Below are 13583 nucleotides of genomic sequence, written 5' to 3'. Positions count from 1 at the left end.
AATGAGACTATCATGCTTGACTCTCACTGGCATCAGCCCATGACCATGGCAGTCAGTGACATCGGATGGAGGTATGGGTTACATCAAGGGATCTCCATCCCTACAGAATAGGTATAATTCTGGCTAAAACCAACTGTCAGGAGGGAGTCAGATGCCATGAGCAAGTGGAACAGGGAAGGAGATAGCTCTGACCTTCCTCTTCACCTCCAGCTAGTTGTGTCTAGGGAGGGCAAAGTAAGAAACAACACTGTTCCCACCTTGGTTGCATTATTCACTAGGGAACAATGCAGTTTTTTTCTCCAGCCATTCCAGCTTTCCAACTGATAACAAAACATTAATAGAGACAACTTGGACTTTGCAGCCTGCATCCAGAAACAATTTCAACTGTGTCACCAGATCAGAAGAATGGCAGCACTGGGTAAGACCACAGGTTCATCAAACCTTGGGTTGGTCAGCAGAGCATGGTTTGAGAAAAGCTGTGGAACAAGGAGCTGTGGAGCACCTTTCCTTTGTTTATCCCAGTTCCCAATGCTAGAGGTGCTGGGACTTCTTTAGCTGCCTGTTGCCTTGGTGGTACCATGTTTAATAACCTTGATGCACCTGACCATGAGGATTTTGTCTAAAGCAGTTAAAACTCTGTCTTGATAATTTTGATAATTGTTGGCTGATGGGATCTGTTACTGGTTGCTGACACTTCTGGTGCCCTTGTACCGGCAAAGAATGTTCCCACAGGGGGTGGGGAGGACACGGCAGGGAGGTCGTGGTCCCTGGGAGTCACAGCACAAACCCTCCAGCAGGCAATAGGAATAACTAGTAACACGTTTCCAGAGCATTGACTTGCTCGCTGTCTGTGCTGCCCACCCCCTCAGCTCGGCTGGCCCGCCAGCTCCAGGCTGAGTACACCCACCTGCGAGAGGGAGCCAGCCTGAACGGCAGCGAGGGAAAAGTTCACCTGAAGGGGAAAGCAAGCTCTCCCCAGAGGAGGTGAGAGAAGGACCTGGCGGGGGATCCTGTGAAATACCATTTCTGCATTTTGAGAGGGACTTTCTGGCCTGAACCTGATGTGGGAGTATGAAGATGGGAGAAGGTCGGGGCAAGGTGGGCTTGAAGAGGAGTGTTAGCATCCTTACCAACATGGTACAGACAGGAACAGCTCATCCAGAAAGTTTAGCTCATTTAGATTAATGAATCTATTGCGTATTCCTCAGGATATCACTCTTCCACATTTGCAAACACTGCTTGACTTGGCTGCAGGGTATAAGATCATCTTTTAACTGTTTATCTAGACCATCGCCAGCCCTGGAATGGGACAAATCCCTCAGCACTGCTGGAGGATTAATGCTGCAGATGGCTATAGGCATATTTGCAGATGTTGAGGTGTTTGTGGTGGTTTATCGCCTTCTTCTGACATCTCCTGTCTCTCTTTTTTTTTTTTCCCCCCCCTTGTTTGTGTTCGATTTCCTGCAAGACGATGTTTGACCTACCTGGGGAAGTCATGGCTTGTTTTCCTCACCACCACTCATAGCTGAGGCTCTCAGAGGTCGTGCCAGGGATGCTGGCATCTGATTCCCATGTGTGTCACTTGGACTCCTTAACAGCACAAGCACAAGCTGGTAAATTGGGAGGTATGGTATCTTAACGTTAGATCCTGCTCCCTTGGAAAATCATCTTTGGGAAGGTCCTAGCATGCAGCTTCAGGCTCCAGCAGCCCTGCTGTGCTGTGTCACTGTTTCCCCTGTCGCGCACCAACGCAGGAACCTTTACAGGGCTGGCAGGAAAAAGATTTTCTATACTGCCACTTCTCAGCCACAACTGAGAAGACTCAAGGAAAGAAATACTCCCTCATCTTGGTGGGTGACCACATGCTGTCCATGAATTTGGTAAGGACTAAGTCCTGAGCTAGAAGCAAATGGTCTCTCTGTCCTGTTGCAGACTTGATGGCTAGTGCTGGCCAAGATGGAAAGAGCTGTAAGCCTGGTTTTAGAAGCTTGTCTGCTGGAGTGATTTCAGTTCCAGAGAGTTATCAGATGCTCCGAATCTACTTTTTTTGCAAGGGCATGTAGTGATAAGACGAGGGGGGATGGTTTCAAACTGGAAGAGGGGAGATTTAGATTAGATATTAGGAAGAAATTTTTCACTCTGAGGGTGGTGAGACACTGGAACAGGTTGCCCAAAGAAGCTGTGGCTGCCCCATCCCTGGAGGTGTTCAAGGCCAGGTTGGATGGGGCTTTGAGCAACCTGGTTTAGTGGGAGGTGTCCTTGTCCATGGCAGGAGGGTTGGAACTCGATGATCTTTAAGGTCCCTTTCAACCTAAGCCATTCTGTGACTCTATGATTCTGTATTTCCCAGGTGCCAAGACCCTTCCCTAAGGGTTGCGTAGGTACAGCTATGCAAAGTTTACAAGCCAAGGGCTCAGATGCATGAGCTGAGCTGCAAGAGCTGTTGTGCCTATGAATTGCAGTCTGTAACAAACCCAAGGTAATTTGTGTTGCCTGAGCACTCGATGGGGCTAAGGTTGTGTGCAGGTACCTCATGTTTGCTCTGGAAATATCAGGCAGCAGAGAGGTGCTGATCTATTCAGCGGGGAAAGCCTGACTGCCTCTCCAAACTCTGACCAAACTGGTCTTTCCCCATGGAAGCACTGAAATTGCAAAGGAGCTGATTTTTATCTCTACTGATTATACTGAGAGGCTGGGGAAAAAAAAAAGGAGTGCTTAACTTAGAAACTTTGGTTAAATGTTTAAAGCTAGAGGTGATGATATGAGACCTTAAGGCCTAAAAATCCTTGGGCTGAAAAAAATCCACATCGTCAGTGGCATTGCAAACCTTCTAGTCCTGGTTTTATTTATGGAAGCTTTTTTTTATTTTTTCTTATTGGCTTCAACACTAGGGAGCTTGTATGGCAAATTCGTAGCCAAGATAAAGTTTGAACCCTGCTTTTGCAAGCTTTCAGGTTGGCACTGTAGCTGCAAAACCAGCTTCCCTCAAGCAACAGGCAATCCAGCACATCTGTGGCCACCCATCAAGATCTTTAATGGGGTGGCTTTAAAATCAGCAGGCAACTGTACTGCCTCTCACTCGGTCCGAGTAAAGAAAAGCTGCCGCCGTTTTCTATGCTAATTTTATGGTTTTCAAAAGCCCATTTCATTTCTTCTCCTCCTCCATATACTTCTCTCTCTCTCTCCCTCTCGCTCGCTCCTCCTGCGGAGGTGCCAAAGCCTCCTCCGTCAATTTGTGAGAACTTCTGCTTGAAAACTAGAGCAGAGAATCACCCACGTAACCAGGCTGGCATGAAAATATCGGAGGCAGAGACACTGACTCAAACTGACTCAAGGAGTTTCCCCGTGTCAGGGTGAAAGGAATGGGAACCTGGAATCGACTCCACCAAAATCCCTGGGGAGATGAGAGACCTGTCCAACATCTGACCGCGGCCGGTGAACTTGCTTGTTAGGAAGACGTTCTTGCATTTGTTTCTGCTGTCTGTTCATTTTTAATTTTATCTGTTTTCTGCTTGCCTGGGACTTGCAGCACTCCCAGCTCTGCTTTTTATTTTTTTTTTTCTTTTTTCTTTTTCCTGAAAAAACTCAGCAGGGCAGGCTTTCTTCTAGACATTTCCAACTCCTTGTAATGAGGGATTATAGGACATAGTTGAATTTCTGCAGACTGAAGCAAAACAGGAGTTTCCGACCCATGTGGCACAAGTCAAGTAGCTTAAAAAGGGGGTCTAAGTGTAGTTTTAAGCCTTATACACTCTCTAGTAATTAAAATCAGTCCTCTACTGGATTCTTGTACTTTTTACATGAACTCTTTTCCTGAATTAGCAGAGATTTGCCGAGGGTGTTTTCTGTGTTTAAAATGCTTATTAGGAAGCAAACTGAAATCCACCCACCCTTCTGCATGGACTACCAAACTCTCCCCAATCTGTCACCTCCTGGGTGCTCTCGAAGGCTGGCAGAAGACTATTCTCTCTTGCCCCAGACTGAATCCCACTCTGGGCAGGGAAATGAAAAAATCTCCGTATCACATAAGCGCCAGCAGGAACTCTACAATCCTCTTTCTCTGGGCTTTTTGGAACACAATTTGCATATTTAAATAGCCTACTTCCACTTGTAATGAGCAGAGCTTCATGTTCTTTCCTTTTCCTCCACCGGCACCCTGCAGTCACAAATAAAATTAGGCTTCTCTATTCAAACCGAAAATAAAGGATAGCCCATTGCCCCAAAAGTTAACCATCCAAATACTTAAAAGCCCAAATAACGATCTAAATTGCAATTAATTAATCAGTCATAGATACTAAAGCCAAGACCCTTCAAAGGTATTTGGACTGTCTATTTAGTTTAGTACCTCTAAGGAACTGACCTGGATCCAAGAAGTATTTTTTTTTTATTCCCCAGTTTTAGTGTTCAGTGTTCAGAGCAAGCCCTAGACAGTTGCTGAATCTGAAAGAGAAAAACGGAATTTCTTTTTTTTTCTTTTTTTTTTTTTTTTAATAAAACATGCTCAAACCCCGTTTTAGCAGAGAGAGAGAAGAAATCCTAGCTCAAAATTTCCCAGGGGCTTCCTGGATGACCTGAATGGAAGAACTGCCTTAATCCTCAAATCTGAGCAGAGATAGGAAGAGAGAGAATCTCTCTGATGAGGAAAGGTTGAGAGTCCTGGGGCTGTTTAGCCGGGAGAAGACTGAGAGGGGATCTCATCAATGCTTCTCAATATCTAAAAAGTGGGTGGCAAGAGGATGGGGCCAGACTCTTTTCAGTGGTGCCCAGTGATAGGACAAGGGGCAATGGGCACTAACTGGAACACAGGAAACTCCATCTCAACATGAGGAACTGTACTTAGCGAGTGGCAGAGCACTGGCACAGGCTGCCCAGAGAGGTGGTGGAGTGTCCTTCTCTGGAGATATTCAAAACTGGCCTGGACACATTCCTGTGCAACCTACTCTGGGTGATCCTGCTTTGGCAGAGGGGTTGGACTAGATGACATCCAGAGGTGCCTTCCAACCCCCACCATCCTGTGATGCTGTGATTCTGTGATCTGCTATCTAAAGACCAACACTGTATAAGTCATGCACAACATCACGTTCACCAGGTGAACTGGGACCCTGTGCCTTTCAAAATCGAAGCAACTCACACTGCAAAAGGCAGCAGGATTGGATTTGCAGCTCTAAGCTCAGTTTTTGGAAAAGCTGACTGTTCAGCTAAACTCTTAGGAGCAACTGGACTTCCCTATGGATGGCCAAGGGTCGACTCCCGGGTTGTAGACTGCTGCCTGAGGCTCTCTGGGGCAGAACTTCTCTTCAACTTTAGGTTTTTAATGCAGGAAAGATCTTGGTTACCCCAGGACCCCTCTGAAGTCAATGGGGATAGTGTGTGCCTTAGAGCATGATTCAGACTTCAGCTGCCAACATGTGCGAGGCCAACCTCAGCAGCTCAGATGGGCTGAGAAAGGGCAGGGCTGAATCTGCACAGACCTAATCTGCTGTCAGAGGGTCTGGACGGCAGCTCCTGTGCACTCACTGATGCAAGGACTGCAAGATGCACCTCTTAACGTGAGCATGGGTGGTCTTCATCACAGTCTGGACTCTACACAAGTGCACAAAAGTGTGTGTTACCTTTACGACAGCACACAAGCCGTCTGTTCATGGCACAGTACTGCTACACCTCCAAGAGCTCTGCACTGCAGCACAATCCAAGGCTTAATGACTTTATGCCTGGAGTAGTAATCGCAGGATTATTGCTCCCATGGCATGCAAATAATAATCCTTTCTTTTCCTCATCTTGTAGCTGCCATGTAATTTAGAAAATTAATCTTCAGGGCTGGCAATGTCTTTTATTATCTGTGTATGCTGTCTGCCTCTATCTCTGTCATGGCTACCCCTCTCTGTCAGAGCACTTTCAAAAGCAATTCTGGACTACTTTGCCAAATTTTCTGGTGGGTGAAACTGAGGCATGAATCAAAGAATTACCTTCTCTTCAAGCTAGCGATTGGCAGAGCAAGGGACAAAGCAGATGTGGTCAAATTACCCTGTATATTACAGTAGGTCCTACAAGAACATAAAAAGAAAGCAATAGCAGAAGCACTCCAGGGGAATGCCAACTATCACAAAAGCAATCAGCAAAGTAGAGAAGGCGATGCTGGGAACTTGCATGTCTCACCTCATGATCTTTTCATCAGAGCAGCTATATTGACACTGCAGCAGTGATTCACAGTGACTACAAATCAGAGGTCTGGGGGTCTGCAGTGTGCAGTAACCCCTGGTGTGATCTGCATTCACTAGTTCCAGTGGGAACTTTCCCAGGTGTACTAACAGATCTAGTCACGCTCCTACAGTGATCACATGCCTTGCCTTGCAGGGATTTTTCCTATTTACCCTTTTCTGGTTGGTTTTGTTGTTTGAGGGTTTTGTTTTTTTTTGAGGGGTGTGTGGTTTTTTTTCTTTTTTCCTTTTTCTTTTTTCCTTTTTCCTTTTTTGTTCCTTTTTCTTTCTTCTTTTTTCTTTTTTCTTTCTTTTCTTTTTTTTTTTTCTTTTTCTTTTTCCTTTTTTCTGGAGGAAAGGGTTTTAAGCTCATGCTGAGGATTTCCCATTTACTCTATCTGGCTGATCTTTCAGTGCAGGCTCCCGCATATCAGCAGCAGTGAAATACAGCTCTGGTGCTGTGCGGTCAGAATGGATGCGTGCAGACCGATCCATACTAGCGCTTTTGGCAGGAAAGGTGGAAAGAGATGTCACGAGGATGGGGGAGAAGGACAGCAGCAACAAATTGGGACTGAAAGCATTAAAAGAAAGAGGCAGAAATTACTAGAAAAAGCAGAAAATCAGAGCTGAAGGGCACTGGCAGGGTTGTGAGTGTTTGTGGGGGAGAGCTGCGGGCTGAAGCAGCGCTGTGCTCAGGAAAGGACTGTTAGTGGGGTCTGACATGCGCTGACTGATCAGTGTGGGGGCCTCGGTGCCGAAGGGACCTGAAGGGCGATGAGAGGAGGGAGCTGCATGTGTGTGGGCTGGGGGAAGGTGCTGGCAGGGCAGCCGCCCCCGCGCTGCCTGCCACCCACCACCGTTATTCATCCTGTACCTTCCCTCGCGGTGAGCAACAACCACGGAGCACAGGGTGGCTTTTAACCCTTCTTTGAGCAAAACACAGGGAAACTTGGCAACTTTTGACATTAAAGCTTGAGTCAAAGCTGTTTCAGCCAGGAGGGTTCCAGGTCGTCAGGAAAAGGAGCAGACAGATATGCTGCTCTCATCACTTCTAGCAGCACTGTGCTATGGTCTCTGGGGAATTCTTTATGTCCTGCAATGTGAACATGGGGGCCTGATTACTAGTGTCAGTGCATTCAAAAGGTGGTGGATGCATTAAAAGAGCGTGGCCAGCAGGTTGAAAGAGGTCATACTCCCCCTCTACTCTGCCCTGGTGAAGCCACATCTGGAGTACCGTGTCCAGTTCTGGGTTCCCCAGTTCAAGAAAGACAAGGAACTGCCAGAGAGAGTCCAGTGGAGGCTACAAAGATGATCAGGGGACTAGAGCGCCTCTCTTATGAGGAAAGGCTGAGAGCCCTGGGTCTGTTTAGCCTGGAGAAAAAACTGAAAGGGGATCTCATCAATGTTTATCAATATTGAAAAAGTGGGTGTCAAGAGGATGGAGCCAGACTTTTTTCAGTGGTGCCCAGCGACAGGACAAGGGGCAACGGACACAAACTGGAATGCAGGAAATTCCATCTAAACATGAGGAAAAACTTCTTTACTTTGAGAGTGGCTTTGGAGTCTCCTTCTCCGGAGCTATTCAAAACCTGCCTGGACACAATCCTGTGCAACCTGCTGTAGGTGACCCTGCTCTGGCAGGGGGTTGGACCAGATGATCTCCGAAGGTCCCTTCCAACCCCCACCATTCTGTGATGCTGTGATTAGTGGGAGCCTTTGCTTTCCCTTCCCACAGCTGTGGATTAGGCTTCAAAACAATTGGATTGCAGTTACCTCCTTGTGCAGGACTGCAGCCATGTGAGAGCTGAGCAAGCCCAGCAGTCACTAGCACCTGCGTGTGAACAACAGTGCCAGCTTAGATCACGTATCCTCCAGTGCTGTCCATGAACAGTTACTCAGAAAGGAGTAAGAACAGGGCAAATGCACATGATATCCTGCCCGAAGTCTCTTCCAGCCCTAAAAATTTCTCCTACCTTTTGACTCCTACCCTGCTCAAGGGATTTCCTCAGCTGGCTGTGGTTTATCTGTTCAACCACCCGTAATAAATCTTTACTTCAAATGCTTATCTTCATTGTGGCAGGCCCTTCTAGGCTGCCTGAGGTAAGGAGACAGTAAGGAGGAAACACCAAGTCCTCTACAGGGAGAGTTATAGTGCCAAAAGCAAACACAACTGGTCTGTCCTGATCGATGGGACTAAGGCCACCTGGTAGGGCACATCTGTCATGGTGCTCAAATCTTTTCCTCCTAGTGCCTCAACAGAAATAGACTCATTGTGAACAAACCACCTCTTGGGGAGGGTTCCTGCCCCCTGCTACTCCCTGAACTGTGTCTGGACATTGCGTGGGAAGGCCTGAGTTGGCATGTTTAAGCAGCGTGGAGAAGTACTGGTCAGTGTTGAAGCCCAAGCAGTGGCCTTATTTAGATTTCCAGTACACTTGTTAAACTGTGAGTCTAGCACTAGGTCAAAATATTGTTTAGCAGGATGGCTTGAAGACTAAACCTATGCTGTCCTACTGCTCTCTGACTCACGATCTGTGCACCTGGTATCTGATTTGCTTCTGCCCTTCGTGCCCAAGGCTTCATTTCTCCAGTGTGGTAGGTGAGGTCAGAGGAACTCAGCAAAGCCACAGTGTGTAAGCTGTTCTTAAACCTGAGGGCAAAGCCTGGGATGTACATACACAACTGCCTGAGGTCTGTTATCATAAAAAAATGAGGTCCCAGACATACACCAAGTTTGATGTAATTTAATGTTGCAAGTGGACCAGGCAGGGGGCTCTGATCTGCTCTCATCCAGTTAAGGGACCAGGAAGCTCATTCCCGATTTAGATGCAGACACAGACAGTAAGAGTAAAGGGTCAAAGGTAAAACCTTTTCTACTTGGTGCATCCTTGAGCCAGAGGATCCTGGCTGAGTAAATCAGGTCTGCAAAGGGCAGTGATGGGTGAGTGGCTGTTATACAGAATCACAGAATCACAAAATAGTTTGGGTTGGAAGAGACCTTTATAGGCCATCTAGTCCAAGCCACCTGGAGAATAAGTCTACTGAGGAGTGGCTGAGGGAATTGGGGTTATTTAGTCTGAAGAAAAGGAGGCTGAGGGGAGACCTTATCACTCTCTACAACTACCTGAAAGGAGGCAGTAGCCAGGTGGGGGTCGGTCTCTTCTCGCTAGTAACAAGAGATAGGACAAGAGGAAATGGCCTCAAGTTGCACCAGGGGAGGTTGCACCATTGGATATGAGGAAAACTTTCTTCACTGAAAGCTTTGTCAAGCATTGGAACGGGCTGCCCAGGGAAGCGGTTGAGTCACCATCCCTGGAGGTATTGAAAACACAGGTAGACGTGGTGCTGAGGGACATGGTTTAGTGGTGGTTTTGGCAGTGTTAGGTAGATGGTTGAACTTGATGATGTTAAAGGTCTCTTCCAACCTAGAAGATTCTGTTATTCTATGATTCTACCTAGATTCTGTTGTTCAGGTTTCCTGAGCTATGCAGGAGGGCAGTGAATGTTCTGGCCCTACCTGTTAGTGGGTGGTAACTGCTGCTAGAGGCCTTTGCCTAGCAGAACCCATGGTATCTCTTCAAGTCTTAAGCAGATCGTGATATCATTGACTTATACACAAGTCAGTATTCACATCCTGATCAGGGAGGTCATCTCCTGCAAGTGCTGCAGGATCTGGTAGGGTTACCTCCAGAGATTAAAGAGCACCACTGGAATGAAGAAAGAAGAGGTCTCTGCCCTATTATGGAGGAGAGATCAGATGAGTATTGGGGTTGATCTTTGAGAAATCGATAGTGAAAGGTTTGGTGTTTCTCACTTCTTTTTTTTTTTTTTTTTTTGACAATTGGCAATTCAGGTCTTGTCTCTGCTGTTTGCCTGAAGGACTCCACAGATCAGGAATCAGTCAGAAATGGATGGAGAACAAAACACAGTTACTCAGTTGTAGAACTCTTTGGGGTGCTCTCACATTGAATATTATCATTTTATAAAGATCGGAGTAGGAGTAGAAAAGGTTCAGGAAAGGGTAGAAAGCTTCATCAGAGATCTGGAGCTGTTTCCCTGTGAGAAACAGGTTGACACACCAGAACTCTACAGACTGGAAGAAGACACATTTTAGGGAGAGGACTTGCTTCAGACTCGGTTGTGATGCAGACTAAAATAGATTCTTTTTTGATAGGGTATTTTTCCTTTTCCCAAATCACAGTTTTGATTTCTTGCATGGCCCCATACACCAGTGGGTCAACATTATTACCTTTTTACGGGGCAGTCCATGACACAGGGCTAGGAACAGGCAGCTCGAGGTTGAGGGAACACAAACCCCCTTTGTATCACTATTTTTGTTGAAACCCTTGAATTGTAAAACTATGTCCCTATTTCATAGACTCAGAATCATCGAGGTCGGATGGAACCTCTGGAGGTCACCTGGTCCAACGCACTGCTCAAGTAGGGCCACCCAGAACAAGTTGCTCTGGACTGTGTCTTTTGGATATCTTGAAGGATGGAGACTCCACCGCCTCTCTGTGCAACCTATGCCAGTGCTCAGTCACTGTCACAGTAAAAAGTGTTTCCTGATGTTCAGAGGGAATCTCCTGTGTTTCAGTTTGTGCCTATTGCTGCTTGTCTTGTCACTGAAGACCTCCAAAAAGTCTACCTCCATGCTCTTTGAACCCTCCCTTCAAGATTTCATTTATATTGATAGAATATCTTCTGAGTCTTCTCTTCTTCAGGCTGAACAGTCCCAGCACTCTCAACCTTTCCTCATAGCAGAGATGCTCTAGACCCTTCGTCATCATCATCATGGCCCCTCACTGGACCCTATCCTGTATGTCCATGTCTCTCTTGTGCTGGGGATCCCAACACTGGCCACAGAAAACTACAGGAAAACACTGCTGAAGCCCGGGATTGAACCAGGGACCTTTAGATCTTCAGTCTAACGCTCTCCCAGCTGAGCTACTTCAGCTCTGCTGTGGCATGAATTTTCACAAAACCTGTTGGACTATAATTATCTTTCAGACTTTTATTATTCAGTCTGGTTTGCTGTGCATTTGACTCTTGTCCTGTCCCTGCAGACCACTGAAAAGAGCCTGAATCCATCTTCTCTACACCCTCCCTTCAGATTCTTACATACATCACCCCGATACTTCTCCTCTCCAGGCCTTCCATGGTACTTTGTGCATGGCTGAACTACTAAGGGTGTCAGAAGCAATGAGAGAAACACAGAAAGTGAGTTTCATCAGAAAGCGTTACACACATACTGCCCTAAAACATTCCTTCCACCCCAGTTTGAGAAGTCTTCAATCTACATATTATTATGAGCCTGGAGAATACAGCAGAGAGACTATTCTGCAATTTTCTTCTTGACATTGTAATTGTTTCTCCTGAGTTCATTCCTGTCCCAGACTTCCTTCTTAGTCTGCTCTGCAGAAGCAGTGCCCCTACAAATAAAGTAGCCAGGGACTAGTGACACCTGGGGTAGGAAACCCTTTAAAGTCTTTGGGATTTGGGTGTAGTTTGACCTTTCTGTTGTCCTGCAGACAATTGAACCGTGCCTTTCATCTCAAATACAGTCCCACCACAAGAATTCCATGCTGGTTGCCTTAATAGACACATTCAGTACCATTAATGATACCTTAGGCTATACCAGCTGTCCCACAGCTCCTATTCCAGAGGATTGTAGACTTTCTTCACGACCCATCTCACATCTTTCAGCCCTGTGATGATAGCTTGAATGCCCTTGAGCTTCTTAAAAAGCACCAGGCATCTAGGAAAATAAAATGTGCCCTCCTAGGTCAGATCGATGGTCTATCCAGTCCAGTTCTCTCTCTCTGAAAATGGCACAGGGAGATGCTCCATAAGAGATCATGTGATGTGGCTGCTGTCCATTCCCCTTGTGCCATATTCAAAAAGTTGGAAGGAACATCTTCACCTAACTGTTCAGCATCTGTCTCTGGATCTATGACCAATGCTTAAGCCTATGTTTAAACACCTGAACCAAACAGCAACTATCAGAGACCAATAAGGTCAACAATTATCAAAGATCTTCGAATGAGAATGGCTGTGGTGGATAAATACAAAAGACAGGAATAGGTCTTAAAGCCACATTTTCACTGGTAACACTCCTCCAAACAGGTTTTCTCAGAGGCTGGGCTAAGCTGTCATTCCACAGAGCCCACATCATCCATGCCCTGTTGGCTCTAAGTAAGTGGGTGACAAGGAACCATCTGCAGGTTTCTCCTTGGAAAAGTGAGACCTGCCAGGTCAGCTTGTGTGGAAGCCTGGCGCACTTGTGACTTAGCTCTGCCCTTCCAGATGTCCCATTTTTGCTTCATGAGCTTTCTCCTTGTCAAGGAAAGTGACTACAGAAACCAAAGCAGTTCTGTTTCTCACCAGCTTTCCTCAGACAGGAAAAAATGATCCCAACATGGGAACCGTGGTATTTGACAACCCACTCTGCTGTGCTGGAAATACTCAAGATTCAGCTGGGTACAAAATTCCTACTGAAAGATGAGCTCCACTACCTTGTTGCAAATGTTAGCAGTGCTGGTGGAAATGATGAAGTGAAGGATCTGATAAAGAACAAGCCTTGAAGGAAGTGCTACATTGCAGTTAAATTAGAAATTTAAGAAGCTGACTTGCTGGAAGTTGGCTTATTCAGATGGTAAAACATCACAACTGAAAGTCTATGAGCAAAGTCATCAGAAGGAAGACTTGTGTTGCCAGTTTAACTTGTCATATGGAAGGAGCTGGAAGCTTAGACTTTCCTTCATTGAAGAGAAAGTAATTAAACCTGTCCTTCTGGCTCAATTCAGACCTTGAGGGCTGGAGCTCCATAGACAGCTCTGCTATTGAGAGTGAATGAATGTGAAGAGTGGTGTTCCTCAGGGGTCGGTACTGGTATCTGTACTATTCAACAACTTTGTTGCGGACATGGACAATGGGGTCGAGTGCACCCTCAGCAAGTTTGCCGATGATACCAAGCTGTTTGGTGAGGTAGACACACTGGAGGGGAGGGATGCCATCCAGAGGGACCTGGACAGGCTGCAGAGGTGGGCTCAAGCCAACCTTATGCAGTTCAACAAGGCCAAGTGCAAGGTCCTACATCTGAGTCGGGGCAATCCCAAGCACAAATACAGGCTCGGTGGGGAATGGCTGGAGAGAAGCCCTGAGGAGAAGGACCTGGGTGTGCTGATTAACCAGAAGCTCAGCATGAGCTAGCAATATGCAATCGCAGCCCAGAAGGCCAACCGGATCCTGGGCTGCACCAGAAGTGTGACCAGCAGGTCAAAGGAGGTGATCCTGCCCCTCTACTCCACTCTCGTGAGACCCCACCTGGAGTACTGCATCCAGCTCTGGAGTCCCCAACATAAGAAGGACATGGACCTGCTGGAG

The 13583-nt window shown here is 46.6% G+C and overlaps 1 non-coding gene across 1 annotated transcript; it reads right to left on the bottom strand.

The window, feature by feature from the left end:
* Positions 1-11081: 11081 nt before the first annotated feature.
* TRNAF-GAA lies at positions 11082-11154 on the bottom strand. The gene has a single exon. It is a non-coding gene; the product is annotated as a tRNA-Phe (tRNA).
* Positions 11155-13583: the final 2429 nt, after the last annotated feature.

Source organism: Charadrius vociferus, unplaced genomic scaffold (genome assembly GCF_000708025.1).
Source record: "Charadrius vociferus isolate BGI_N301 unplaced genomic scaffold, ASM70802v2 scaffold393, whole genome shotgun sequence".
Classification (NCBI taxonomy): Eukaryota; Metazoa; Chordata; class Aves; order Charadriiformes; family Charadriidae; genus Charadrius; species Charadrius vociferus.
The sequence above is the reverse complement of the archived record's forward strand: the minus strand, read 5'-3'. Positions and strand labels throughout refer to the sequence as shown.